Here is a 26,776-nt window from a genome sequence, read left to right as displayed (position 1 = left end):
AAAAGAGCTGTGGCAATGCTGGCCCGGAATAGCTATTGATCTGTGGTGCTTCCCTGCACTTCGTATGACAGGCCGGTACATGAAATGGTGACCAAGGACAGAGAGACGGCGGCCTTGCTTTCAGGTTCCTGGGGGGCCGCGCAGCCACAGCGAGGGCTGGGGAGCCTGTGCTTCCCCTCGTGGGAGCTTTTCTGCACTTCGTCCTTTCCCGAGCTTTCCCGCGAATGCTGGCGGTATTTTAGGACCTGAGGCAAGTGCCGAGTTATAATCAAAATTCACTCGCTGAGCAAAGAAAATCGTGTGTTTGCCGGGCGCCTGAGGGTCACCTTCATCCTCAGACCTACTACGGCGATTGCTCAGAAACCTGGGAGCCCTTCAAAGCTGGTGCCTCTCCTTCTAGACGGAAGGCGGAAGCCTTTCCGGGAATGCAGACCCCTAGGTTAGAGCCGTTACACCCCTTAATCTTACCCTAACATAAAAGGGGCGTTTGGGGTAGCCGACCTGGGTAAATGCGGGACCTTCGCTTAAACGGGTCCCAGGCAGAGCGAGGACCCATAGCAGAGCCGTCTCTGTGGAGTGCAGACAGCTCTCTGCGTTTCCCCGTGTCTGTCTGTCTCTGCCCGTAAGGACAGCTCTGTGCGCAGACGATGCCCCCTGCCCCGCCCCTGCCGCCACCACTCCCTGTCCCACGCCACGAAAGTGACCGCCAAGGAGCCAGTGTGCCTGGCTGGCCGCCCTCTGCTCCTGCATTCACAGAGGTCGCTGAACCGCGGCCAGCGGGCCTCAGGCCGGCACCAGCGACCGCTCTGGCCCCTCTAAAGGACTTCTCAACCCAGAAGTCCTTCTCTCCTGGCTCCTCTCCCAGTCACGCTAGCTGTTTCTATAATGCCCTGCCCCGGGCAGCCCCCCCTTCTTCTGCCCTGTCTCCAGAGGTGCCCTTGAGGGGACTGGCCAGTCCCTGCACCCAGGCCTCTCCCGGGCAGGGTCTGCAGTGGCGGCCAGAGCCCAGCGGGGTCCGTCCTCAGCGCTTCCAGTGGCTGACCGAGGCTGAGCCGAGGCCGGCTGGGCAACTTCCTCCTCTTAACCACAGCCCTCCATAAACCAGTGTCTGAAAGAAGGCTGGCAAACCCTCTCCGGGAAACTTCCCAGAGGCCCTCGCTAGTGCCAGCATCACCGCGGGGTCCCCCGCTGCCCTCCCCCACGTCCGAGCCGGAGGGCGTAATCTCCCCACCTCTCCTGGAAGTCTAGCCATGTCCCTGTCCAGCTTCCTCAGGGTCCTTCTCTACTGCAACCTGTTAGCCTCGGGTGCGCGCGCGCGCACACACACACACACACGGGATAATAATGGCTCTAAGTGCCTGGCAGATACTAAATCTAAACTTAGGGCGTTTTAGTACCATTCCTTGAAGCACCCACACATCTACACGCCTTTCACTCTGAGACGAAGGCTTGCGGGTGGCGTGTATTGAGCAGCGGCAGGGATGAGGGGGGCACTTGGAGGCCGGGGCGTCATCCGAGGAGGGAGCCGGATCTCGCCAGGTGGTTTATGGGGTCGTCTCTGGCAATCCGCGGCTCCTCTGCCCCCACGAACCCCGCCTCGCAGGCGGCCGGCCAAGGAGGGCTGGCAACCTGCGCCTTGTTCTGAGGGACCTAGAGGTGACCTTCGGAGCGGTCAGCCCAAACGCTTATGTTAAACTTGTTAAAGGCTTCGGCGAGGTGGTTTAATACCTAGTGTGTGGGTCGCTCAGCTGTGAGCTCAGTCCTTATCTGTGGACGGCCACCTCCCAAGGTCGAAGTCCCAGTTCCCTGGAAATGTCACCAGCTTCTTCCTGCTGCCTGACCGGGAGCCTCTTCACAGCTCATTAGCACCTCGGAGGGTCCAGAAAGGGTCAGGGAAGGGCCGGCAGGCGGCCTCGGCCTCGCTCCCCCAGCTTTACTCTCCAGGCTTCCCCGCACCCCGCCCCAGCCTCTCCCAGCCCTCTGTTTCTGTGGATATAGCCTGACACCCCATTCTGTGGGCGCCAAGCGGTCCTGGGGCTTTTCTGGGTCATGGCGATTGCCGATGAAGCTCTGGAGTCATGTCACTGGGTGACCTGAGCCCTGAGCAGTTGTCCCGTGAGCTGGTGGCTGAGCTGCAGGGGTGAGGGGTGCTGGGCCCGGGTCTCCCGGAGCCGGTGACCCGTGCACAGCATTTATCCAGCCCCCGCCCCCAAAAGCAGACTTTATGGAACTCTAACCGTGGGCACTCCGGCTGCAGGGCTGTCTGGAAGAAACTAGAAAACGGGTACTGGAAGCTTCCTTTGAAATGCACAGAGGTCAGAGTTATTTGGATGGCTTCCCCCAGGGTAAGGCAGAATATTTTTCTAGCAATTAATGGTAAGAAAAAAAATTAACTGCCTGTGAAGGTATTTTACCCTTAGCAAAGTCATCTTGACTCAAGCAACTCTGTTCCCCACAGGGAAAAGTTGATCCGTTTAGACATTAAATGTCACGTGGAAGGGATCAACCTGGAGGATGGAGGGCTGTCCTCCGAGGGGGGAGGGGGGAGGGTCCGCGGCTCAGGGAAGGACAGGGAGAATGTCGGAACTGGGACGTTAAATTTCATTTCACAGTGGCGGAAACTGAGGCCTGAAAGGGGAAGGGCCTCGTGTTCCGTTGCCATGGCCGCTGTGGCGGGTTACCGCAGACGGAGCCGCGAGCCGCGTACGGCCAGGCGCCTGCACTCTCCCGCAGTTCGGGAGCCTGGAGGCCAAGAGGGAGGGGTCAGCAGGGCCACGCGCCCTCCGGGCTCCGGGGAAGAACCCGTCCCTTGCCCGGTCCGGCTTCCAGCTCGCAGCCGCACCACGCCCCCGTCTGCCCGTCTACACGCGGCCGCCTTCTCCGCTCCGCGCGCCCTCCGCTCTGCGTCCGTCTGCTGAGAACACGCGTGACCACATGGAGGGCCTGGCTGGGTAACCCAGGGTCACCGAGGGGCCATCGCACCTTGGGTCACTCACCGCCGCTCCTCGCCGCACCCCTTCTTCCTTCCTCCTTTGCGAATTATTCTTTTAAAATGATACAATTCACGTGGATGTGCGCGCACATCCTTTTTTTTTTTTTTTTTTAAATCGGATGATAACGAGAGACGTAGTCAGACGCATGGACCTTTTTTTTTTTTTCCCCTTGGCCGTAGTTTGTAAACCCACCACATCCACGGGGAGAGCCACAGAGTGTGTAGGAAAAACCCGGGTTCTGGGAGACGCTGTCCTGAGTTCAGATCCCGACTCTGCCACTCAAACAAATGACTTAGCCTCTCAGAGGCTCCATTTCCTCCTGTATAAAAAGGAGAAAACACACACTTTCCGTGGTGGCCGCGAGGATGGCAGGAGCTCACATAAGGAGACCGGCTGTCCCAGAGGAGGGAGTCGGTGAGGAGCAGCGGTTACTGTCAACATGGTCACGACAATGAAAAAGGCTTCTTGGATGCTGGGGTCAACGCCCTCTTGCAAGCCGCCTGGCTGTCCCTTGGTATACAAGCTGCCCTGGGCCTGGAAGAGAATTTCGAAGAGAACAATTTCTCGCCTTACATAAAACTCAGATGTGTCCTTAGCGCTTAATTTCGAAGAAAGCACTGGCCCCTGCTTGGGTTCTGAGCCCAGAAGTCCAGTGGCCTCGGCAGGACAGGGCTGAAGAGGCGGCTCCTCGTCCTTCACAAAGCCAGGAGCCTTGCAGAGCCGTCCCTCGCCCCAGCCTGAAACGTGCCCCTCGCGATGCATGCCTGCCTTCCGGTCACCCGCAGCTGCTGAGCGAGCACACGGGTAGGCGGGCGTGGATCCGAGGCCGAGCCACACCACAGAGATGTTCGGCCGGGCGGGCGGAGGTGGGTGGGCAAAGCCCACCCACGTCCAAGGAGACTGGACATTTTCCCTCCGCCCTCTGGCTCGTTCTGCCTTGAGCAGCAGCTCCCCTCTGAGCGGGGTGGCGAGGAACAGGGGTCGATGCCGGACGGAGGCTGCGGCCTGGGGACCCGCCGGGCAGGGAGGGAGAGGCACCCGACCTTCCTGAGCCAAGGAAGAACTCCTGACGCCCTGTCGTCAGAGAATTTTTAGAAAGTTCCGGGCTAGGCCATAGGCCCAAGTCTCTTCACTCCAGCCTGAATTTCCACACACACGTGCACACGTGCATGTGCATGCATATACATGCAGACACACACACATACACATGCATATATATGCATGCGCACACACAAACATGCATACACACATACGCATGCACACATGCACATACAAACACGCATACATGCACACGCATGCATGCATACACACATGTGCACACATGTACTCACAGTCACAAATGCACACGTGCATACACATGCACATGCATGTGAACACACATGCACACACATGTACGCACAGTTGATGGTGATTTGACATGCAACCTCTTTGGACCCTGCGTGGTCTCTGAATAGCACCTTGAGATCAAGGGTGCCCAGCCCCGTGGGTGGGGTGTACCTGGTCCCCGGCACTGTGGAAGACCAGACGAGCAGGACCCTTCTCCCCGCCCAGCCTGTGACTGACGGGGCAGTCTCGGGGCAGAGGGGAGGGAGGGCTCGGTGCGGGGAGAGAAGACTGAGCCGGGGCAGTCAGGAGGACGGGGCTCGGTCCTCGAGCATCCTCGCTGACCGCCTGGAGCCTGCGCCTCCGCACCTGGAAAGTGATTGTCGTGAAGGGGAAGCGGCAGGAGACGAAGGGCGTCGCGAAGCTCCCAGCACGTGACTCTCCGTAAGCGGTAGCTATCATTACTGTTAGGCGGAGTCCCTTGGAGATGTTACCTGGCGCCCGAGACGTGACCAAGGTCCTTTGGCCCAGTTCGTGTGGGTGACCACGCTTCTATTCCAACTGGATGCCGGGGGCAAGAGAGGGAAAGGTCAGCAGTGAGAGGACCTGACGTCACGTGACCAGGATGCTGAAGCGTGGCAGGTTCGAGCCGAGATGACCAGAGCGATGCTCCGGCTCCAGGTCCGGGCGGGAGAGGCGAGGCCCACAGGGGTGAAGGGACTTCCCCGAGGCCACGGCCGATGAGGGGCACGGTCCGTTGCTCTGTCCGTGCCCCGCACCGCCGGGGGGTAGGGGCGTTGGGTAAGGACGTTGCCTTTTTAATACGACCACGGCATGCTGGACGTCGTCAGAGGGGGTCCTTGTCCTCAGGAATTGCCAGGTAAATGTTCCTGTGTCTGTGTGGTGCTGGCTCAAATATACAGCGAGGACACAGACGAAGCTCAAAGTGAAGTCGCCAAAGCCACAAGGCCATAACCCCAGACCTTCAAAGAGCGGGCGGGGTCGAGTTTCCGCTACAAAGTGCTACATTTCGCCTGGCCGGTGGGCCCAGGAGGAAGAGCCATCAGGAAACAGACTGGAAACCAGAAAATGTTTTCAGCCGAAGAACAGGGTGCTCGTGGACAATGCAGAATTGTGATCCGACTGGAAATGTCAGTTTTCCTTGCAAGACGCCGTGTCTTTTAATCATTTCTTGGGCCTTTCACGTACTTTTAATCGCAAACCGATGGCTAGTAGGGAGCCGTGAACTCCAGCCAGGAGAGAGTGGCCCGTGGACAGGGCCGGCCTGGGCCAGCCAGGGCGAAACCTTCGTGGAGGAGAAAGGCCACCGCAGACCACGATTGGAGGAGGAAGACGGGCGTAGCTTGGCTCTAGGAAGTCCCCACAGGGACAGAACCAAATCCGGATCAATAACAGGTCTGACCGAAGGCCGGCCAGCAGGTCTCGCCACCTGCCCCGCTTTGTGGCCGGACGCCACGGCCCCTCCGATCTGACCACTCCGACCTCGCCGAGGGGGTGCTGGAAGTCTGCGGCAAGGGGCGCCTCGGAACCTCGGGCTCCCTTTCTGTAAATAGGGGTGTGTTGTGCTTCCTACTCACCTAAGCCGACTATACGCCCTGACACCTTCAGACGACAGCTTTCTACCGTCCCGGCGATGCGCACAGGGCTAAGGATGATGGTGAGAACGAGAGCAGAAGAACCGCCGTTTGCGGAAGGCGCGCCCCGTCCAGGCCCTGCGTTACAGGCCGCGCCTCGGACTGTCACGGGGAGGGGCGGGTTATCATCACTTCCCGTTATACAGACTGTCCGAGCAGGAAAGGCTGAGCGGGCTTGCTCCGCGCCCCGCGGCCCTTCATGAAATTAAAGTCCTGTGCCTGCAAGCGCGTCCCGGCATGTCGACCCTCGTCGATCTCCGTTCACAGTGAACGAGTGGGCCACCCGCCTGGCCGTGGGACTCACGTCGAGTGTAATATATATCCTTGAAAAATTTCGAGCTGGGCGCCTGTCCTATTCACGCCCGCGTGCATGTGCAGCGGACCCACGAGGCGCCCCGGCTGCCGTGGGCGACCCGGGAGAGATGCCCCAGGCTCCCTGATGCCGGTGGAATCGGGCCCTGCGGTCCACAGCGGTGACTTTGTCCACTCCTCCTGCTCCCTAGAGTCACCTCCCAAGTAAACTCCTGCGTCCAGGGCATCATCTCAGGCTCGACTTTGGGGGAGCCCAAGTGAGGATCACATATTTTTTTCATTAGCGATCATTTATTGGGCAGTTCCTAAGTGCCAGGTGCTGTGCGAAGTGACTTACCTGAATTAACTGCCTTTTTTTTTTTAACCTCAGAAGAGTGCTACCTGTCTGTCGCGCAGCAGGAAACTGAGGCACAGAGAGATCGTCGCGTGCAAGGACGCGCGTGTTAGGCTGTCTCTCCCTCTTGATCTCAGAATGGGTTCTCTGGAAACTTCTACAAAGGGCACAACCGTCCAAGTTCAGGCTCAATATAAATCATGATTTTCATAAAATACCTGAGGGAAAGCTTTGCGATACTTTCCACTCAAACTTATCCCGCAGAAAAGGAAATGTGTGCTCTACAGCTTTTTTTTTTTTTTTTAAACGGGTTACATGATTTGACAGGCGGATGGCATGTCTGAAACAAGCAGTGAGTGGCCCCCACATCTGGGGCACGCGATTGTCTTGTCAACACCTGGCTTGCTTCTCAGTGACCCTGGGAGCTATTCGAGGACATCAGAAATGCAGACACTCTCTAAACATTGGGATAGCACTAAACAGGCTGCTCTTTCTCTAAGAAAAGAAGAAAAACATTTGATACTATAGCAAAAAGGTCCTTTAGGAGAACCCAGTTAGTTCTTCCATGTCACACCTATCTTCCGAGGGATCCGCAGGCCTTCGAAATGTCCTTTCTCGTTAGCAGTCACGCCTTATTACTAAATTTACTTTAAAAAAAAAAAAAGTGGAACAAAATTTTAACGACCATTTTTTACCTAATTTAACTCAGGCTCTACCTTGATTTCGGTAAATCCTTCCCCTGACGCCCTGCAGACCCTTTCTCTCCCTAAAGCTGCCGCGGGGAGAGCGGAGCGGGGGAGGAGCAGGGCCGGAGGTGAGGTGGGGGAGGAGAGGGGGCCGGGCCGGCCGGTGTGTGGGAGGTTTGGCCCCCGCGTCCCAGCTGGCACCATTCGGGAGCCCTCAGCCGGACGCCGTGGCGGGAAGCGAAGCCCCGCGTCGCCTCGTCCTGCAGCCCGGACTTCGGGGGGAGTCGCAGAGGGCCGCGGAGGGCTCGCAGGGACACCGAAGCGGAAGGAATCAGGGAGAGGCCCAGGCGGCGGCCAGGTGCCCTCGCCTCCACTCCCGGTGCCCCGGGTGCCTGCGCAGCAGCGCCCGTGGGGGGCGGCGCGGAGGGCAGCAGAGGGGGCAGAGCCCGCGCCGTGGCCGCCTCTGCGGGGCCCTGCCAGCCGTCCCCACGGCGGGAGGGCTCAGGAGCACATGAAGGAGCTGGCTCAATGGCGCCTAAGTGATACATCTGCTTTTGGTGATTAAATAAATGCCAGTTGGACCCTTCTCGGTGTGCTTACTGAAGCGAGAGCCAGATGCTCGTCGCTGTCCAAGAATCCGGGAGAGACGGGAGGCGGCCAGGAGCGCTCCGGGCTCTCGACGACCCACGCCTTGAAACCTCCTCCACCGAGGCCCCTCAGCACCCGGAGGCCAAGCGCGCACCTGCCGCCCGGCTCAGACCCGCGGGCTCCTGGACACGTCATTGCACCTCGGCTTCTCCGCCTGTCCGGTGAGAGGGTCACACAGCTCTGTGCCCCCCTCTGAGGGGACCTTGGTGTCTTGATCTATATGCCGCCTCTTTTCAAAAGGGGTTTGAGGCGATTTGTACCACATGGGGGAGCAACACGGTAAAATGGAAGTAAGATGGAGAAGGCAAGTAGATTAACTGCATGGGCCTAACCCCTTTACCACAGGTGACAGGAATTTAGTAGCGAAAGTCTGCGGGTGTGTTTTAAACACCTCTTGCTGTACCGGAAAGAGCACGGCCTTTTGGACCCAGATGTGGCTTGAAATCGGTTCCGGTATTTACAACCGTGTGATCCTTGGCGAGTTGCTTAACTCCTCTGAGCGTCACTTTCCTCGACTATAACCAGACGCACACGGTGCGGGTCGGAGCAGTAAAGGTGACGTGTCCACGGCGCGGACGCCGGCGGGCACACAGCGGGGCCCTCGGAAACACGGTCTTTCTCCCTCGCTCCGCCCCTTCTCCTCTCCCTTCCTCCCTTTTCCTTTTCATTTGCTTTCTGCGTTAAAAAAGTAAGTCTCCAGGAAACACTTCTGACGGTATTTGATTAGTGGGTTAGAGCGGAATCTCTGGGGATGAGAGAGAGCTTGAAATTATGAAAGAAGGAGAGCCCCAACGTGCAGGGGAGGGACGCATTTCCAGCACGGGGAATGACTCGATTAACTCACCCGAAGTCACCGGAGGAGTCTTTTAAATTCTCTGCATCTTATTTTTGTTATGCGGGTGTAGAATTAATAAGACGGATTCCTTCATATACCTCAGGTCTCCCAAAGGGACCTGGGAGGAAAGAGGGAAATGCTGGGAGATATTTCTCCTACGCGAAGCCAGGAAGACAGGGCTGCGTCACGGGCCCAGGTCACACCACCAAACACACGTCAGGCTTCAAGGTGGCCTGGTGGTCCAGGGGGGTGCTAGTGTGCCGGTCTGGGACGGCCGATGTCTGCCCGTGCACCTCCAACCATTAGAAAACAAAGACGACGAATGCAATTCCCTCTTACGCCCTGAGGTCACATGGGTATGTCCAAGCAGGCAGCATGTGGTGTCTGCGAAGTGGCCACCAACAAGAATCCTAGGCAACCGGTGGCCCTAAGTGTGTGTTTGTGGGGGCGGGGAGGGGGGAGGCAGCAGAAAGCGGCCCATGTTGCCTCCTCCGCGAGGCCTTCCCTGATGACCCTCTTCCCCCGGGGGCGGTCGGGCCCTCCACATTCTGCCTCACGGAGCCCCGTGGAGATGCACTCACAGCCGGGGGGACCCCTCTCTGCAGACATTGCACTTGCGTGTCTCTATCAGATGCGAGTCCGCCAAGGGCTCTGCGTCCCCAGGCCCAGCGTGCATGACTGGCACATAGTAGGTGCTTAGTAACTGTGGCTCTAATTAATAAATGGAAAGACTGTGAGAACAAGGCGAGGAAGTAAGTAGGGGGACTGAGCGTGTTCTCAAGACGGAGGCTCAAGGATGCGTAAGGATACGATGCCCGTCCCCGAAGCCTTCTCGGAGCCAGAGGTGCTCCGCGGGGGACCGCCGGTTCCAAGGCCGGAGCTGGGCGAGCAGTGAGACCCCGCGCGCCCCCCAGCCCTCCTGCCGGGAGGCAGTGCTGGGGTCTGGGCTCACAGGCAGGGTAAAGAACACAGGAGAGCTGGGTGTGACTGTCAGCGCTGGCCCGGGAAGCGCCGCCTGGGCTCCACCAGCCCTCTGCGGCTGCCGGCCCTGTGACTGCGGACTTGCCAGTTAGCTCTTCTTGCGCCTCGGTTTTCCCATCCGCAATATGGGGGTGATGACTGAGCCCGCCTCCCGGGGTTGTCGTGAGGACTAAATGAGTTAGTATGATAGTAAAGCGCTTGGGCAGAGTGAATTCTGCGTGGGTTGTAGCTGGTATTATTGCTGTTGCTGCCATTGCTGTCACTACCCGAGGTGACGAGGCCACGCCTGGTCCGCAGGTCCTGACGGCGATGCGGGGAGAGGAGAAAGGGACCCAGCAGGCCCCCGCTGTCCTCTGCTGAGTCTTGGCTGCTCTAACTTCGGCCAGTTGGGGGTCCATCACATGAAGATTGGTTCTCTACGTGCTGTTGAGACGTGTTTTAAGTTCCACTTTTGGGGAGCCTGGGAAAGAGCGCTCCCACGATGGGGCCAAAGGTTGACTTTTTAAAAAACCTGTCCAGGAGGCCTATGCTTGCGCAAATGCCCAGGAGGGAAGGGGGCCTCTCCGGCCCAGGCGGGCCGAGCTTCCCGCCTGTCCCCACCCAGAGCAGCTCCGCTGCTGTCCGTACTGGGGGGAAAGACGACTCCCGCAGACCCCGCCAGATTCCTAGGGCTGGCCCGGGGGAGGGGGGACTTGTTCCCACAGACGCGGTGCCGAGAACCTTAGGGGACAGCCCCTACGAGGACAAGAACAAGGACACTGGCTGGGCCACGGGCCCTGAGCTCCCGGGGAGCCCTGCAGACTTAGGGGCATCTGCCTCCTCTTGCCCTTGGTTTTTCATTACTTCTCAGCTAGTCCCCAGGCTCCGAACACGGAGGGCCTGGGACCCTGGGGTTCCTCCTTTGATCCGAGCAAACGGAAGGAGCCCCAGCGGATGTGAGCACCCAGGGCTATGCGATTGTCAGGCCTTCAGGATTGGACAGCCTTTTCTCTCCCCTGATAAAGATAAATGCTGATAACTCAATGATGATGCAAACATCGTAAAGTGCCCAGCACAGCAGGCTCAGCCACACAAACCAGGAGTAATGGCTGCAGCCTTGCTGCCAAGGAACCCAGTTGCGGAGTCTGGGATAATTCTAGTAAGAAATTGGCATTCGGGGATCGATTGTTTAGAATATAATGACTGCTACAATCCAAACTAATGAGAACAGGAGGCAGTTTCCCACTTGAATTTCGGAAGAGAAACAGGCTTCACCAAACTGACTAGTACAGAAAAAAGAAAATGGGAGGACTTTTTTTTTCTTTTTTTTTTTTAACCCTAGTACTGACTGAGTAAAAAAGAAGAAATCATTTTGCAAGGACAGCTTTTGAGATGACTAGCCAAAAGCCTGTGTGGACGCCTCGGGAAACCCTTTGATTATTAAAGGCCTGGCCGAGCGGTTCTGAGAGGCCCTGAGCAGGTTTGGGGGTCACGTCATCACCACGCGGGGCGGGGGCGGGGACGGAGCGTAGCTGGCAGGCCCGTCCCTGACCTTCAGCACGTCTCCCAGCTGAATCTGTGCCCTCCTGCAAAACCGGCTGGAGAGCCGTGCTAACCCTGCCAACCTCGGTGGCTTATTGTGGGGACCGAATGAGAAAAGATCTGGCAAAGTGCTGCGTCCCCCCCCCTTATTTGTATAAAACCCACTTTCTCATTCTTTGATTTGTTTGCTTAGCCCCACCTTGTCTTTTAAAGAACTCAAGACAACCCGCCTATTCTTTTCTAATTTCTTGCAGAGCCATAAGCATCCTGTAGCATAAGTGTCGTGGCAGGCAGTGGTTCAGAACCAGAAAAGACCTGGGATGCTTTGCTGGGCCAGCTGGACCGGAGCCTGAGAGCCCCGGGCGGAGCAGAAGCCTTGCCAGGTGTTCGGAGAGACGGGCGAGGAGAGGGGACGAGGGTGTAACCCGTTCGTTCGCGTGGCTGTTTATTGAGCTTCTGCTGTGAACGTATATTTATTTACCTGATATGAAGAGTGGCACTAAGATGGAGAGATTTTTAAAACCCTCCAAAGACACCTGTTTAATTTGGGACCTCGAGGGAGAGGTCCCAAATCCCTCACCTGTCCGCGTCCTTGCCCACATTCCTCCCATCCTCGCCCAGGCACCCGCCCCGGCACCCTCCCCGGCCCTGGAGGTGGCGAACAGGAATCCCCTGAGGGCTTTAAACGAGATCTTTAAATTCTTTAAGCACCATCCGGTCCTTAAAGTCCCCCCCACAGATGAGGACGCCCCGGACCGCCTCCCAGACGCGAGTGGCCGGAGTGGATTCTGAGAATGGAGGTAGACGTGGTGCTTTTAGGGTAAAGGCAAGGGCCTGAGGCAGAGACGCAGCCCTTGGTCTTCTCTGAGGAAAAAAATGCAGGAAGGGAAATAAGTAAGATGATTTTACTTCAAACTGATTGATGGAGAGAGGTGTCAGAAGAGGGGTCCCCTGGGGCCGGGGTGCAGGGTGACTGGCCTGGAAGGGGCAGGCCTGCAAGAAGCTTCCAGGAGCTTCCACTGGAGGCATCCTATACCTGGACCTGAGTGGTGGTTACTGGGTCCGGCACACGTTAAAATTCCCCAGGCTGCACACACAAGATGAATGCACTTTACACACAGGCAGTGTTTGGAGTCCGTCGGCTCGGGCTCGGTTGCCTGCTCTATGCCCTCGAGCAAGTTACTTATCCTCTTAAACCTCAATTTACTCAACACGCAGTGGGGGAGGTCATCGTTTGGACCCTGCAGAGCTGCGGGAAGGGCGGGCGGGCTCCGAGCTCCGTTGGTGGCGGCCCTTTCTCGGGTCGGCCACTGTGACCGCTATTAAATCAGCTGCGTAAGCCGTCGCCTGCCAGAACGCTCGACGCCGCTCACCTGAACGTGAAAGGGCCTTTCAAAGTGAGAGGCAAACAAGCGTTCACTCGAGGTCAGTAAGAACAGCCATTCGGGCGTCGTGAGTTCAGGCAGAAGCCCAAGCAGCGCTCCGACGAGGAGCCGAGGCGAAGGGCATTGGCCAGAAAGGGGAGGGGGCGGCGGCGCCCACAGATGGCAGGCGTTTCCTTTGGTGCAGACGGCGTAGTGATGTCGATTCTAAACGTGTTTTAAACTGTCGCTCCAGTCGTCATCATAACTGCCGTCTTGTCTTTCTCGCAACCAGTTCTTTGGGACGCAGAGTCGCTTAAGGCCCCTCCGGAGGTGGCTCCGCGCTGTCTCAACGTTCCTCAGACTTGAGGCGTAAGACCCGCGAGCCGGTTCCCCTGGCGGGGCGGCCCCGGCTCCGTTTTAAAGCGGCTCCGATTCCAGGACTGTGTACAAACGCCGGATCGCGTGGATGCTCTGCGGGCCCTGTTTCCCCAATGCGGCAGAACGAGCTCCCGCCGCCCAGCGCTGCCCTTCCTTCTAACTGTCCTGCCACTGCCGACCGCCTCGAGGCCACACTCGGTCTGGGGGGCGCCTCTTCTGCGTGGCCAGCGGGTCCTCCCTTCGCCACCGGGCAGCACAGTGTGACTAGGGTCTAGTCCTGAGGGATGCGGAGCACACCGTGGAAACTGGCTTACTGCCCCCGGGGTGGCCTTCACCTCCGTTCCCGGGAGAAGCCGGGTCCTGCCTGCCGCCGATTCTTCTGGTAAATTCTGGCTCTGACCTCATCCGTCATGGACGCCCAGCAGCGGGGAGAGCCTGTTCTCCTCTTGGGGGAGCAAAGGTGGCCGTTTTTGCGTCTCACCAAATACAGAATGCGCTTCCGTTAAGGTATAATTGCACTGTTCTTGAAATTCAGCTTCAAGAGAAGCAGGCATCCACTGAGACCCGGAGGCTTCGAAAGTAGCATTCAGACGTCCCAGCCCTGACCCGGTGCCCACAAGGACAAGGGACCCTCCGAGGCAGCATGGGAGATAGTAAAGATCGCAGCCCTCAGAGAGCTGACCCAGCCGTTCCCTAGATGGGGCATTGGGAATGCGAGTGTCACCATGGGGAGGGACACGTGCCCAGCTGACCGCCTCAGGAGCAGGCGGGGCAGACGCGGAGGGGGAGGGGGAGGAGGAGGAGGACGGCGCCTGCGCACTGCACTCCTGCGGGCGCGCGCCGGCTGCTCCGCCCCATCCCATGCCGTCCTCCCAGCAACCCGGCCATGCAGCAATGTTACGTCGATTTTACAGGCGAGGAAGCTGAGGTTCAGAGAAGCTAGGACCTGGCCCCAAGTCACAAAGTTTGTAGATGGAGCCAGAACTGGCTGCATAATTTGCGGGGCGCAGTGCAAAGTGAACATCTAGGGCCTCGTGTTAAAAAATGAGGACTTTCACTGCAGCGACAGCAGGGCATTGAGTCAAGCCTGGGCCCGACCGAGCCCTGGACCCTGTGTGGCCGCACAAGGCGGTTGCCCATGGAGCCAGCCTTGAGTGGGGAGCTACTAAGGATTATGGGAGCATAGAGGAGGGGGTGGGGAACTAATCTTGGTTGGAAGGGTTGAGAAAATGAAGAGCTTTATTGATACGGGCGGCCATGAGCTGGAAGGGAGACGTCGCTTTGGTTTCATAGAGTCAGACGCGGGGCTATTACGCTGATGCTTTCTAACCAGAGCAAGATAGAGCCAGGAGCTTGGCTGTCTCCCATCACCGTTGGGACGTTCAAGTCTGTTCTAGGAGCAAGCTGCCAGTTCTTAGTTTCATTCTGTGCCGTCTGGAACTTTCCCAGTTCCTCTGAGAATGCCGTGGCCTCCCGGACCGGCTCCAGGCCTGGACTGGACATGCCTGCGTGGTTCTCTATCCGTTAGAAATCAGGTCAGCTGGCAGCAGCAGAGTAAGCAAGCCTCGGGCCGGGAGCAGGCGCGTGCGAGCATTACCTCGCGTCCTCCGAATGCTGGTGCCGGCCGCTGCGCGGTCCCCTCCTCCTTCCCGGCACGGTGTCGCCTCGTACTCGCAGTATGCTCGCTGCAGCCCGCACCACCTCGACGGCGTTCGAGGCCCATAGAAGGGGCAAGAGTGACTCTGTGTCCAAACGGGAATAGAGAGAAAAGCCTTCCTCAGAACGCCCGCCTCTAAGTGGCGGCCCCTCCGTTTCACTGACCAGAGCCGGGTCACGCAGCCGCCTAGACAGAACTGCCGAGGAGGGCAGGGAAGCAGAGGACAGTGATTGGCTCAGGGCAGGAAGTGGCCACGAAGCCACCACGAACAAAACAGAAGTACCATCAGCCACGGAACAGAAGAGAACTTGTAGCGAGTGGGCACTTAAGACCGTCGGCTACTCTGTGGACTGATCTAGTACCCCGAGTTCGTTCCGGTCCACATGCATGTCCCCCAGAGACGGTCCTAGGGGATCCCGAAGTCATGGTTGGCGTGGGTGTCAGTCTGGGGGTGCCCGTCACCCGAGCAGTGTGGGGAGCCGGCAGCCGCTGCAGCCCGCGGCCTGCGGCTCCATGCCACTCCGTCTCTTCCCGTCGGGGTACAGCCAGGCCTCCACACCCGTGGGCTGCACACTGGCGGATTCCACCAACCACAGATGGAAAGTGCTGGTTGGACCCACTGCTTCGTAACCTGCAGGTATGGAGGGTGCACTCAGGGGCTGGAGCATCCGCAGACTCCGGTTTCCACAGGGGGTCCTGGAACCAGTCCCTTTCGGAAAGCAAGGGATGGCTGTCCTCGCCACTCACACTCCTTGGCACCGTAAACTCCCAGAGGGCAAATCTATGTTCCGTCTGAAGAAATGTAGTTGCGACGTCCACTGGGTTAGGAGCCATGACTGAGCTGCAGTCTACTGATGTGGAGTGAAGGCTGCACCGCAGCCCTGAGGACAGGGGCAAGAAGCACAGCTCGCCTGTCATAACAGCTTGAGCATCAAAGAGGGCTTTCGGAGAACGCCGTTGATTCACCCATCCACTCGGCCAGCCAGCCAGCCACCCACCCACCCACCCATCCACCTATCCATCCATCTGTCCATCCATCCATCCACCCATCCACCTATCTACTCATCCACCCATCTGCCCATTCACCCATCCACCCACCAATCCATCCATCCATCCATCCATCCATCCATCCATCCATCCATCCATCCACCCATCCACCCATCCACCCACCAATCCATCCGTCCATCCATCCATCCATCCATCCATCCATCCATCCACCCATCCATCCACCCGCCCACCCATCCATCTACTCATCCACCCATCCACCCATTCACCCATCCACCCATCCACCCATCCATTCAAAAATGTATTTAGCACCTACTATATGCCAAGCACTGTCTTAGGCTCTGGGGATATATTAGTGAATGAGATAAATTGGTCTCTCATCTCATGGGTTTCACGATATAGTCTAGGGAGGGAAAAAAATTATAAATAAGTATATCAGGTATTGGTGAGTGCTTTACAGAGAATTAAAATGAGCTTCTGCGGACTGGGTCGCCCAGGAAAGCATTCTCTAAGTAAGTGGCAGTGAGCTCCAAGGCTCAGCGGGAAATGCCTTTGGGACAGAGGCTAAGGAGAAACCAAGAATGAAAGCAGCAGGTCTAGGGTGTCGAGGGACCCACGGAGGGGGGCCAGGGCCCCTGAACACTGAGGGCTCTGGGCTTTGTCTATGTGTGCAGGAGCCTCTGGGCAAAAGCGGGTCTTGGAGGATGAGTCCAGGTAGCAAGGAGGGAGCAAGACCCTCGGGGCCGGGAGAGGGAGCGGTGTCTCCAGCATCGGCAGGGAGGACCCCTGGGCTGGGGGACTGCAGGCAGCCCGGTCACCCAGCAGGCATCACGACACCCAGGAAAGAAACGACAAGGACCCACAGTGCTGGCAGGACACAGCGGATCCGGGCGACAAGCAGCAAGGAGAAGCGCGACTGGGCTTTCGTCTTCGGATGCTGTGCACGGCCTTACCTGTGACAGGTGTGCATAGTGCTTGTGGCATGAACGAACAGGTGGGGAGAGAGCGCGGGAGCCCAGGAAAGCAGCAAAAGGGAAGACGGCAGCAACAGGAATTTGCCCCCCCCCCCCGAGGCCCTTCTCGCTCACCAAGACGCTGACCTTTTATCTTCCCCGACCTTTGCCTTGGGCGGGCAGGGGACCTGGGGGAAACGGGGGACCTGGAGCGCTCCTTCACAAAGACGTGGAAGGCTCCATCCGGATGGAACGCCCTGCACCGCGGGGTCGGGTGATGCGAAGCACATCCCGCCACGTGGCCGGGAGCCGGGCCACCGGGAGCTGGAGGAATTACTCTCCCTTCCGTGGGCTTCCGGCGAGGAGCGAGGCGAGCGGCACCGGCGAGCCGGCCACTCCCCCGTGCCTGCCTTTTCTCTCTCACCGTCATTCTCATTTATTAATGTGATGCTCCCAGAGTCGGGATAATGATTTAAAAGCTCCAATTTCGTTACGTTCTGAAGGCTGTCCGCCATCAGCCTGATTGTAATGAGATTTGGGAAGGAGCTGGGCTCTTAGCCGGGGTCAATTCTTCTCTGGGAGAGAGAGCGCTGCCTTCAGAACGCCCAGGAATTATTAGCACTTAGACACGAGCGCCGTGGCACGGGGTCGTCTCAAACCCTGCAGCATACAGAGCCGGGAGGGGGGAGGAGGAAGACGGTCGGAATACGATGGCTACTCCGCGATCGTTTGTATGGACAGCACCGCGTTACTGACAGGCGCCCGGCCTGCTGCTGCCGGGCCTGGTCACATTCAGGCCGGACACCCATTATCGACACTTCGAGAGGACTTAACAGGGACTAGTGAGACGCATAAAGGGTTGGGAACTAATAGGAGTCGACTTCGAAACCAGATCCTGCCTGTTCCTATTTGTGAGATTTTGAACAAGTCACTTAAACCTCTTTAAGTCAAATCCGCCTGGATTGTAAAATAGGATGTAAAAATATGCCCTAAGCTAAACTGTCTAAAGATCAAATGCAGGAAAGGATGTCTTTGAATTTGGTAGGCTTTACGAGGTAAGCCCTAAAACATCACCCCGGTGATACCTCGGCAGAGAGAACTGAGGCTCGGCCCCAGCAAGCAATCTGCCTTCGGGTCACAGGTCATAGCCCAGAATTCCTTGGGACAGACACCCTCCTTTTGATGGAAATCGACAGGCCTCCACATGCCTTGTGGCCACTGAACTACACCCCCAAAGGAAGGCTCCCACAGGGCCACTTGCCCTGGAGGCGCTTGGGTCCCCTGGCCTGTGCCTTAGGGGATGGTAGGATAATGCCCGGAACGGGGGGAGCTGGGAAGGTGTCCTGGCGTCTTCGGAGAGCGTAGGTTTGAGAACAAAATGTTTCCGGTGCCTGGGGAGTCACGGAAGGCAGCAAGCCCTCCCGGGCCCAGAGCGTGCATTCAGATAATTGGAGCATTTTAACCCTGGAAGGCGCATCGATTATACGTTTCACGAAAGAAAAGGAAATTGGAAAATCTCCAGGGGTAGAATGAGACTTAAGGTTTCTAAAGTAGTAGCTATAAAAAGACTCGCCGGGGAAACTGGGCCAGACTCACCTTGCCCGTAGCATTTTGAGGATCAGCAGAAATAGTGGACGAGTGCTTTAAAAACGGGAGCAGCGGTTCTCAGCTCTGGCTGCATGTTAGAAGCACTTGTGGGGGGCCTTTTGCAGGACCCCAGGAGTGAGGGAGGGGCGGGGGGTGGGGGGGCACCGTACACCCATTAAGTCAGCACTTTGGAGGTAAAAGCGCCCCACACAATTTAAATTACACCGTTAAAGCTAAGAACTGCCATTCTGAAGCACCCCGCAAATATGAGCTGTACTTATGTGTTTATGCAAGTTGACCCAGGGCCGTTAGGGACCAGGGCGCCCACCTCGCACTGAGGTTCAAACAGGAGCGAGCAGCGCTGATCTAATGCAGAAGGGGCCAGCTACGCCTAGGGAGGAGCCTTCTGTCCAGAGGCCCTGACAGCGAGCTCTCTCTGCGGGGACCCGGGCGTAGACGACCATGCAGGACCCTGTGACCTCGGGCTTCATTCGTTGTTTCATAAAGGAAACAACTAGAACCACCCGAGCGACAGTCCAGGTTGGGGCCGGAGGCCGTGGGGGCAGCTTTAAAACCAGCCCCTCCCCCTTCAGAACAAGGACAGGCTCCCGTCCATCCGCCAGACCCGCTGCACGCCCCGCCCCCACACGTGGATATCTGTCATCTGGACTGGAGATGCTGACTCTTTAAAGAGCGACCTTCTTCTGATTGCATAAAATACATGCATTTGTTTTTAAAATTTGGAAATCAAAAATGTAAAAAATTTTAAACCGCCCATACTCTCCTGGCCCAGAGGCGATCATTATAATAATATTATTTTTGCCCTTTTTCCTAGTCTTTCGATGTACATTTGCTAAGGAAAACTTCAGCTCGCTTTTCTATGGCATTGATTGCTCGAGTCACAATCCAGGGCTGACGCTTAGGTGAGAAAAGATGCAAATTCAAACGCAGTCTGTTTAGTTATGAGGTGAGTCTCATTAGCTCACTGTGTCTTCACCTAATCTAACATGCTGCCAACTGTATTTGGAAGAAATAACAAGTGATTAGTGGGGAAATACATACGCCTCTAAGAAACTTATGTTGGCATTGAAGAACGAGTCCCCAAGTCACATTCCAGAAAGATGGCAAATTTTCTGCTCAGTGGTCCCACATTAGGAGGGCAGAGTATTGCACGGGCCTGAGTGGAGACCCCAGTGTCTTCGGAAAGTGCCCTGTCCCAGGAGCTGGGCAGGTTTCAGGGCTAACGCTGAGGAACTCGGACCTGGAGCTCCAGCAGCCAGACCTCTCTGAGGCGCCCTGGGTCCCACGTGTCTCCTGCAGCAGGGGACACGTGCCCCAAGAGCAGAGGCACGGAGTCCGAGCTAAGAGCACACAGGCGTGATGCGTGCCCTGTGATGGCCCTCATAAGTCACTGCCGGCTCTGCCCAGGCCCTGGGCCTGCTCCCGGGGAAAGACCCTCGCGGGGAGTATTTGTTCTGTACTCCCTCCCACCCAGTCTGCTGAGCAGCCCCTCCCCTCCCTGCCGCCCCTTCACCCCGCCCCGCCTGCACCTGCCTTCCTGCTGCTCTTCACTGATTATTAACCGGATCAGGTGTGATGAGGAGGGCCGCAGAGCCCCTGAAATAACACGGGCTCCTACGTTGTATCTTTGTTAATTTTAACTAGAACCACGGTTAAAATTTAATCTGGTGACTTTCCGCTTTAAGGCCTGACTCTCTCCTAGGGCGCCAACAGCTTTCGACCGCCCGCTGTGTGTCAGGCGCTGTCCTAGGTCAGGCGGGAGACACCAGCGGGCGCACGGAGCCGAGGGTGTGGGTGTGAGCTCCGGCAGACCTCGGACCACAGTTCCACCTCTAAGATGGGAGAAGCCGTGCTGCCCGCCTCGTGGGCGGCTGGGAGGAGTGAATCCAGGCACTATCGTAAGTGCATTATGTGAATAACCGACTTAATCATCAGGAATAGTGAGAAGCCGAGGGCACCCGTCACCACAACCGTTTGGCCTGGGAGGAGATTAAGACTCTAGCGGGTGGGCAGCAGGGACGGGGTCCGGTTGCCCCATCGCCCCGCAGTGCTGCCTCTTCGCCGTGGGGCGCTGCTGCCGGATTTGGCAAAACAACTGCCTGCTGGGTAACAGGTGCTCAGTGCGGCTGCCGTGGGTGGCGGAGGCCGTCACTGCCCCCTTCAGGCCCGTGCAGCGCAGAGCCGACGCTCCTTCCCCGCGATCCCTGTTCTCCGAGCGCCCAGAGCAGGTGACGACTAGTCCTCGCCGCTAAGTTCAGACGACCACCAGGGCCGTCGCCATCGGCCCCCAACGCCGACCAGCAACGGCTCTGTCCCGGGCACGGTGCTAAGTAAGGCCCAGGGATCTCTCTTTGATTCTCGGAATCGCCCTGTGACGGAAGCTCCATTACCGCCGCCCTCTGCCTCCTGCCACCTGTCACGTTTCCCAGGCCGCACCGCAACGGCGCAGCTGCGCGGGGACGCGACGCCAGATCCCCAGACTCGTGCCGGCAACCTCGCCTCCGTTTCGCCTCTCTCGGGGGTGACAGGGTAGCTCCTCAGCCGCATCCTCGCAGGAGCCGGCCGGGAGGATACGGGCGTGCGAGCCGTGCGCTCTCTCCTTTTCCGACTCTGTGCCCGATGTCCGGAAATTCTGTCCCAGGCCCTTCGAGGCACTGTACGCGTAGACCCTCACTCTAACCAAGGGTCCCCGGAGTTGACCACCCGGAGGACCCCAGGGAACTTTGTTGCTTCGTATCTCCGGAGCTGCCTGGAATTGAATCGGCAGTGAATCGTGCATCTACCTTTTCTATTTCGGCCATACCAGTGGGTGTGAACTGGTGTGTCGTTGCGGTTTAGAGTTGCATGTCCCTAAGAGCAACTGACTTTGAGCATCTTTTCACATGCTCGGTGGCCATTTATGTATCTTCTTTTTCAAAAAAAAAAAATTATTTTTGTTTTTGTTATTTTATTTGCAGTTGACAAACAGTATTAGTTACAGGTGTACAACAGAGTGGCATCTCTATAACTTAGGGACTGGTCACCTCGCTAAGTCTAGTACCCATCCGACACGACACATTGTTATTACAATTACATTGACTGTGTTCCCTACACTGCACTTTATACCCCTGTGACTGTTTTTGTAACTGGTGATCTGTACGTCTTAACCCCTTCCACTTTGATTTCCATCCCCCGACCCCCTCCCATCTAGCAACCATCAAAATGTTCTCTGAATCTAGTGCCTATTTTGTTTTGTTTGTTCATATATTTTGTTTTTTAGGTTCCACACATAAGTGAAATTATATGGTATTTGTCTTCCTCTGACTCGTTTCACTTAGCATAACACCATCTAGGTCCATCTATGCTGTCGTAAATGGTAAGATTTTACCATTTTCATGGCTTAGTAATATTCTATTGTATACATGTACCACATCAGCCACCCCATGTCTTTTGATTGGAGCATTTAATCTATTTACATTCAAAGTAAGTTTTGATAGGTATGTAGTATTGCCATTTTATTATTCACATTTTTAATCTTTTTTTTTTCTTATGTTATTAAAGAAGTCCCTTTAACATTTCTTGTAATACTGGCTTGGTGGTGATGAACTCCTTTAGCTTTTTCTTATCTGGAAGAGTCTTTGGCTGCCCTTTGATTCTAAATGATAGATTTGCTTGGCAGAGTAATCTGGATTGCAGGTCCTTGCTTTTCATCGCTTTCAATACTTCATGCCGATCCCTGCTGGCCTGAAGAGTTTGTTAAGAAATCAGCGGACGGTCTTATGGGAGCTCCCTTGTAGGTAACCAACTGCTTTTCTCTTGCTGCTTTTAAGAGTCTCTCGTTGCCTTTAATCTTTAACATTTTAATGATGCTGTGTCTTGGTGTGGGCCTGTTCGGGTTCATCTTGTTCGGGACTCTCTGTGCCTCCTGGGCTTGTATGTCTACGTTCTTTACCAGGTTAGGGAATTTTTCCATATCATTTCTTCAGACAGGTCTTCGACCTCTTTTTCCCTCTTCTCTTTCTGATACCCCTGTGATACAAATGTTGGTATGCTTGATGTTATCTCGGAGGCCCTTTAAATTATCTTCGTTTTGGGGTGAGTGGATTTTTCTTTCCTATTGCTTGTCCGATTGGGGATTTTTCACTCCCTTGTCTTCCAAATCACCGATTCGGTCCTTTGCTTTATCTAATCCGCTGTCGACTGCCTCTAGTGCATTCTTCATTTCGGTTATTGTATTCTTCAGCTCCGACTGGTTCTTTTTTATGTTTTCTACCTCCGCTTCTATACTTTCCATCTCTTTGTTAAAGTTCTCACTGAGTTCGTCTGCTCTTCCCCTAATTCCATTGAACATCCTCATAACCAGAGTTTTGAACTCCGCATCCAGTAGATTGCTTGCCTTCATTTCATTTAGTTCTTTTTCTAGGGATTTGTCCTGTTCTTTCATTTGGGCCACGTTTCTTTATCACCTCACTTTGGCTGCCTCCCTTTGTTTCCTTCTAGGTACTGGGTAAATCTGCTTCACGTCTCTCAGTCTTGGCAGAGTGACCTTATGTAGCTGGTGTCCTGTGGGGCCCAGTGGCACGGTCTCGCCGGGTACTTGAGCTGGGTGCTTGAGTTGGTTGTGTGTGTCCTGTCGTGATTGAACTTCGATTGCTGCTATGACATCAGTGGGAGGGATTGACCCTCAAGCTGCCTGGCTGAGGACTGCCCATGACTACGAAAGAGAAGCTGTTGTGCAGGGGCTGACCCCACAAAGCAGGATTTGCTTTAGTGGGGGCTCTGCTACCTGCCAAGTCCACCCTTTGGGTGTGTAGTTTGTGGAGGAGGTTGGGTGGTGCTCTGGTCTTAGGTGAAGCTGGCCACCAGGTGTGTTGGTTCTGGGGCCTCTTGGGAGGGGCTCTGGTGCAGGCCAAGTGCAGCTGCTGCCCATGTCTAGCCTGGAATCACCTGATAGGAGTTACAAAGTGATCTGCAGATGGCTGCTGCCTGTGCTGGGCTTGGAGGCACCTGGGAGAGGCTAAGCTATGAACTGAGGCTGGGTGCCGTTAGTGCCGGGCTTGGGGCTGCTTAGCAGGAGGTATAGGGCATGCTGAGGCCAGATGCTGCTTGTTTGGGATTTGTGAACCCTTTGAGAATTTTTAGGAAAGTTTGCAGCACAAGCCAAGACAGGTCATTTGTCTTCCTGTGGAAAAGCCACAGGAAGCGGATTGGGCAGGACAGTGAGCTGGTCGTGGGCGGATCACAGGAATCACTAGGGTGGGGTGCTAGGTGTTAGCCAGGTTGATGGAGATGCGGACTTGACACCCGCCTGCACCGACATGCTGGCTGGGGCGAGTGCTCAACAACGGAACAATGGCACCTGCCAGCACTTCTGTCTGGGAGAAAGCTGCCTCTCCAGCCGTCATCCGGAAGCCAGAAAATTCATTTCCTCCCTGTAAGTCTCTGGCGTTTTCCAGCTGTTGCCCCAGCGCTGGAGCTCAGAGCGAATGAGTCCATCAGCAGGTAAGTCTGTGTATGGGCCCTTCAAGAGGAGTGCCTGGGACTCCAGCTGCCCTCCATCTTGCTTGGTCACAATCGCCACTGGTTTTCACAGCCAGAAGTTGTGAGGATTTCTCGTCCTGGCACTGGAACCCTGGGCTAGGGAGCCCGGCGTGTGGCTGAACCCCCCTCGCCACTCAGGGCAGACCTCTGTAGCCAAGGTAGCCCTCCCCTTTACTAACCACCACACCACGGGTGTGGGACTAGTGCACGTTCAGCATCTCCACCTCTCCTACCAGTCTCCGCATGGCTTCTTCTGTGTACCCTTAGTTACTTCTGTTCAGCTGGACTTCAGATGATTCTCAGTGATGGTGGTTCCGTAATTTAATTGTAATTTTGATATGGTCGTGGGAGGAGACAAGCGCTGCGTTTACCCACTCCCTATTTACGTATCTTCTTCTGAGAAATGTATGTTCCAATCCTTTACTCATTTTTTTAAATTGGGTTATTTGTGTTTTTGTTGTTGAGTTGTAAGTGTTCTTTATAAAACCTGGATATAAGTTCCTTATTGGATATATGATTTACAGGTATTTTCTCTCATTATTTCACTTAATCAAATGTCTTTTCAACATCAAGGAAGATAATTATGTGATTTGTTTTGAGCTGTTTATATAGTGAAAAATATTCATAGCGTTCTAAATATTGAATCGTCCTCGCATTCCTGATATGATCCCTTCCAAGCCAAGAGATATAATTCTTCCAATATGCTGCTGGTATACTCTATTTGCTACCGTTTTATTTATAATTTTACATTGATATTCATAAATGATATTAGTCTATAGCTTTCTTTTTGTGTTATCCTCATTAAATTTTACTAATATTAATAAGACTTCCTTTCGGCCTGCTTAACAATTTAAGTAGGATATGGATCATCTGTTTGGTAAGGATCTGGTAATGATCGTGGTAAATGATTCCTCTGCGAAACCATCTGGGCCTGATGGTCGCGTTTCGGGAGGGCCGTTTGAGAGGAGCAACGGTTTTCCCTATTGCTTCCTAGCAACAGATACGTTTAAATTTTCTGTCTCTTCTGAGATTACTTTTGCTCATTCATCTTTTCTAGAGAGAGTAGACACACATTCACATAGGCTGAAGCAAAATCAGGTTATATAATTTCTACACATTTCCTCTCTCTGAGCTGATTCTCGTTTTATATTTTTACACCGTCCTTTAATGATTATTCAAATTGTTCTTTCGGGGAAAGGAGACCGCTTCGTGTGCCCCACTTTTGCGCGTTAGCCCCAGTGGAATGATCTAAATGTGAAACAAGAATTTAGATCGATCCTGTCTACGGCCACGCCACCCTGAACAAGGCCGATCCCGTCTGATCTCAGAAGCTAAGTAGGGTCGGACCTGGTTAGTACTTGGATGAGAGACCACTTAGGAAGACCAGGTGCTGTAGGCGTAAAAAATAAAAAAATAAAAAATAAGGGATCGTAAACTGACAAGGTCCTTGCAATCTGTGAGGTCAACCAAGGGTTGCCTCACCTAAAAAAAAATAATAATAAGGCAGTTCTATTTTAAATTTTTTGAGAAACCTCCAGACTCTTTTCAAAGTGTCTGTACCAATTCGCGTTCCCACCAACAGTGTATGAGATGTCTCTTTTCTCCACAGCCTTGCCAATGATTGTTGTTTTTTGATTTATTGATGATAACCGTTCTGATAGGTGTAAGGTGATATCTCATTGTGGCTTTAATTTGCATTTCTCTGATGATTAGTGGCCTCGAGCATTTTTTCATACGTCTGTTGGTCATCTGAATGTCCTTTTCGGAGAAATGCCTATTCAGGTCCTTTCCCTATTTGTCAATCGGGTCGTTTGGGTTATTTTGGTGTTGAGGTATGTGAGTTCTCTATTGCGATTGTATTTTTCAAATGTAATATATAAATCATTCTATTCGTAAAAGTTCAACCATAATTTACCTTTTTTAGCAATCCATCTGTTTTTAGTGTACAAATATATGTATCTCTACAAAGGAGTTTACATAATTGGATTAAAATCTGCATTTTTGTGACTGCCGCCAATCTTATACCCCTCTTCGCATCCCACCCGCCCACCTGGCAACTTTTTACAAAGAAATTTGTTTATGTCAGCCTCCTCTGCACACCCTCTCAAAATCCCGGAATGCCCTTTTCTTCCCCCTGCAACCTGCTCTTTGGCAAGATCATCCCCATTTGTCCTAACAGACGCAGGTCAGCTGTCACCTCCTCTATGAGACTCTCCCCGGCTAGATGTCCCTCCTGGTCTCTCCTCTGCTCCCACAGCATGCTGGGCTTGTCTTTGTCACAGTGCTGACCACACTCACATTGTAGCTCTGTTTTCCGGCCTGTCCCTCTGTTAAGAAAGCGTTTCCAGCTCTCTTTAGGGGACAGACATTAGGTCTCATTTATTATTCTATCATAGTTCCTGGCACAGGGAAGATGATTGATAAAATTTGATGAATGAAGGAATAAAACTAAACCCATACACTCCAGCTTCAGGCGTATCAGCAGACACTACCTGTTCACCTGCTACACACCCACCGGGGATGTGAGCAAGACGGGGTTGTAGAAAGCGCAGCCCTGACTTTCAAACTACTTAGGAGGTGAAATCCCTCCTGCGCACACCCTGCTGCATGGGCGTTGTGCCCGTGGCTGCTTCGGTCCAGGAGTCTTGTTCTGCCTCCTTCGGATGCCTCATGATGCCTGTGGCTTTGGCAGAGCAACATGCCGAATGCGGAACTGGAGCCAGTGGGCACTTTCTTGAGACTCCCCGAGGCCTCGTGTTTCAAATTATTGCATTATCCTAGAGTGTCCCCACTGCCTGTCACACGCTGTGAACTGTGGCTCCTGGTGACAGGAAATGGGGCTCCCCCATCCAGTGCGGGAATACCTTTGCTGAGAATTAGCCTAATGATCCAGAAGCTTTTCCCACTCTCCTTTCTGCCCAGGGACTATACTCCAAGATCCAAAAAGAGGATTTGCACGATAGTTCCTTCCTTGCCTCACCCCGCCTCGCTCTGTGACCTCAC

General features: G+C 55.0%; 1 protein-coding gene and 1 pseudogene across 1 annotated transcript in view; both read left to right on the top strand.

Annotated features, from left to right (window-relative positions):
* Positions 1 to 26,776, top strand: part of SIAH3 (siah E3 ubiquitin protein ligase family member 3) — a 46,471-nt gene that overhangs the window by 3,158 nt on the left and 16,537 nt on the right. The window lies entirely within an intron of this gene.
* LOC118609631 lies at positions 25,054 to 25,172 on the top strand (annotated as a pseudogene).

The sequence above is a fragment of the Rousettus aegyptiacus genome, unplaced genomic scaffold (genome assembly GCF_014176215.1).
Source record: "Rousettus aegyptiacus isolate mRouAeg1 unplaced genomic scaffold, mRouAeg1.p scaffold_m13_p_11, whole genome shotgun sequence".
In the NCBI taxonomy this organism is placed as follows: Eukaryota; Metazoa; Chordata; class Mammalia; order Chiroptera; family Pteropodidae; genus Rousettus; species Rousettus aegyptiacus.
Note: the sequence above shows the minus strand (reverse complement) of the source record. Positions and strands in the feature narration are given on the sequence as shown.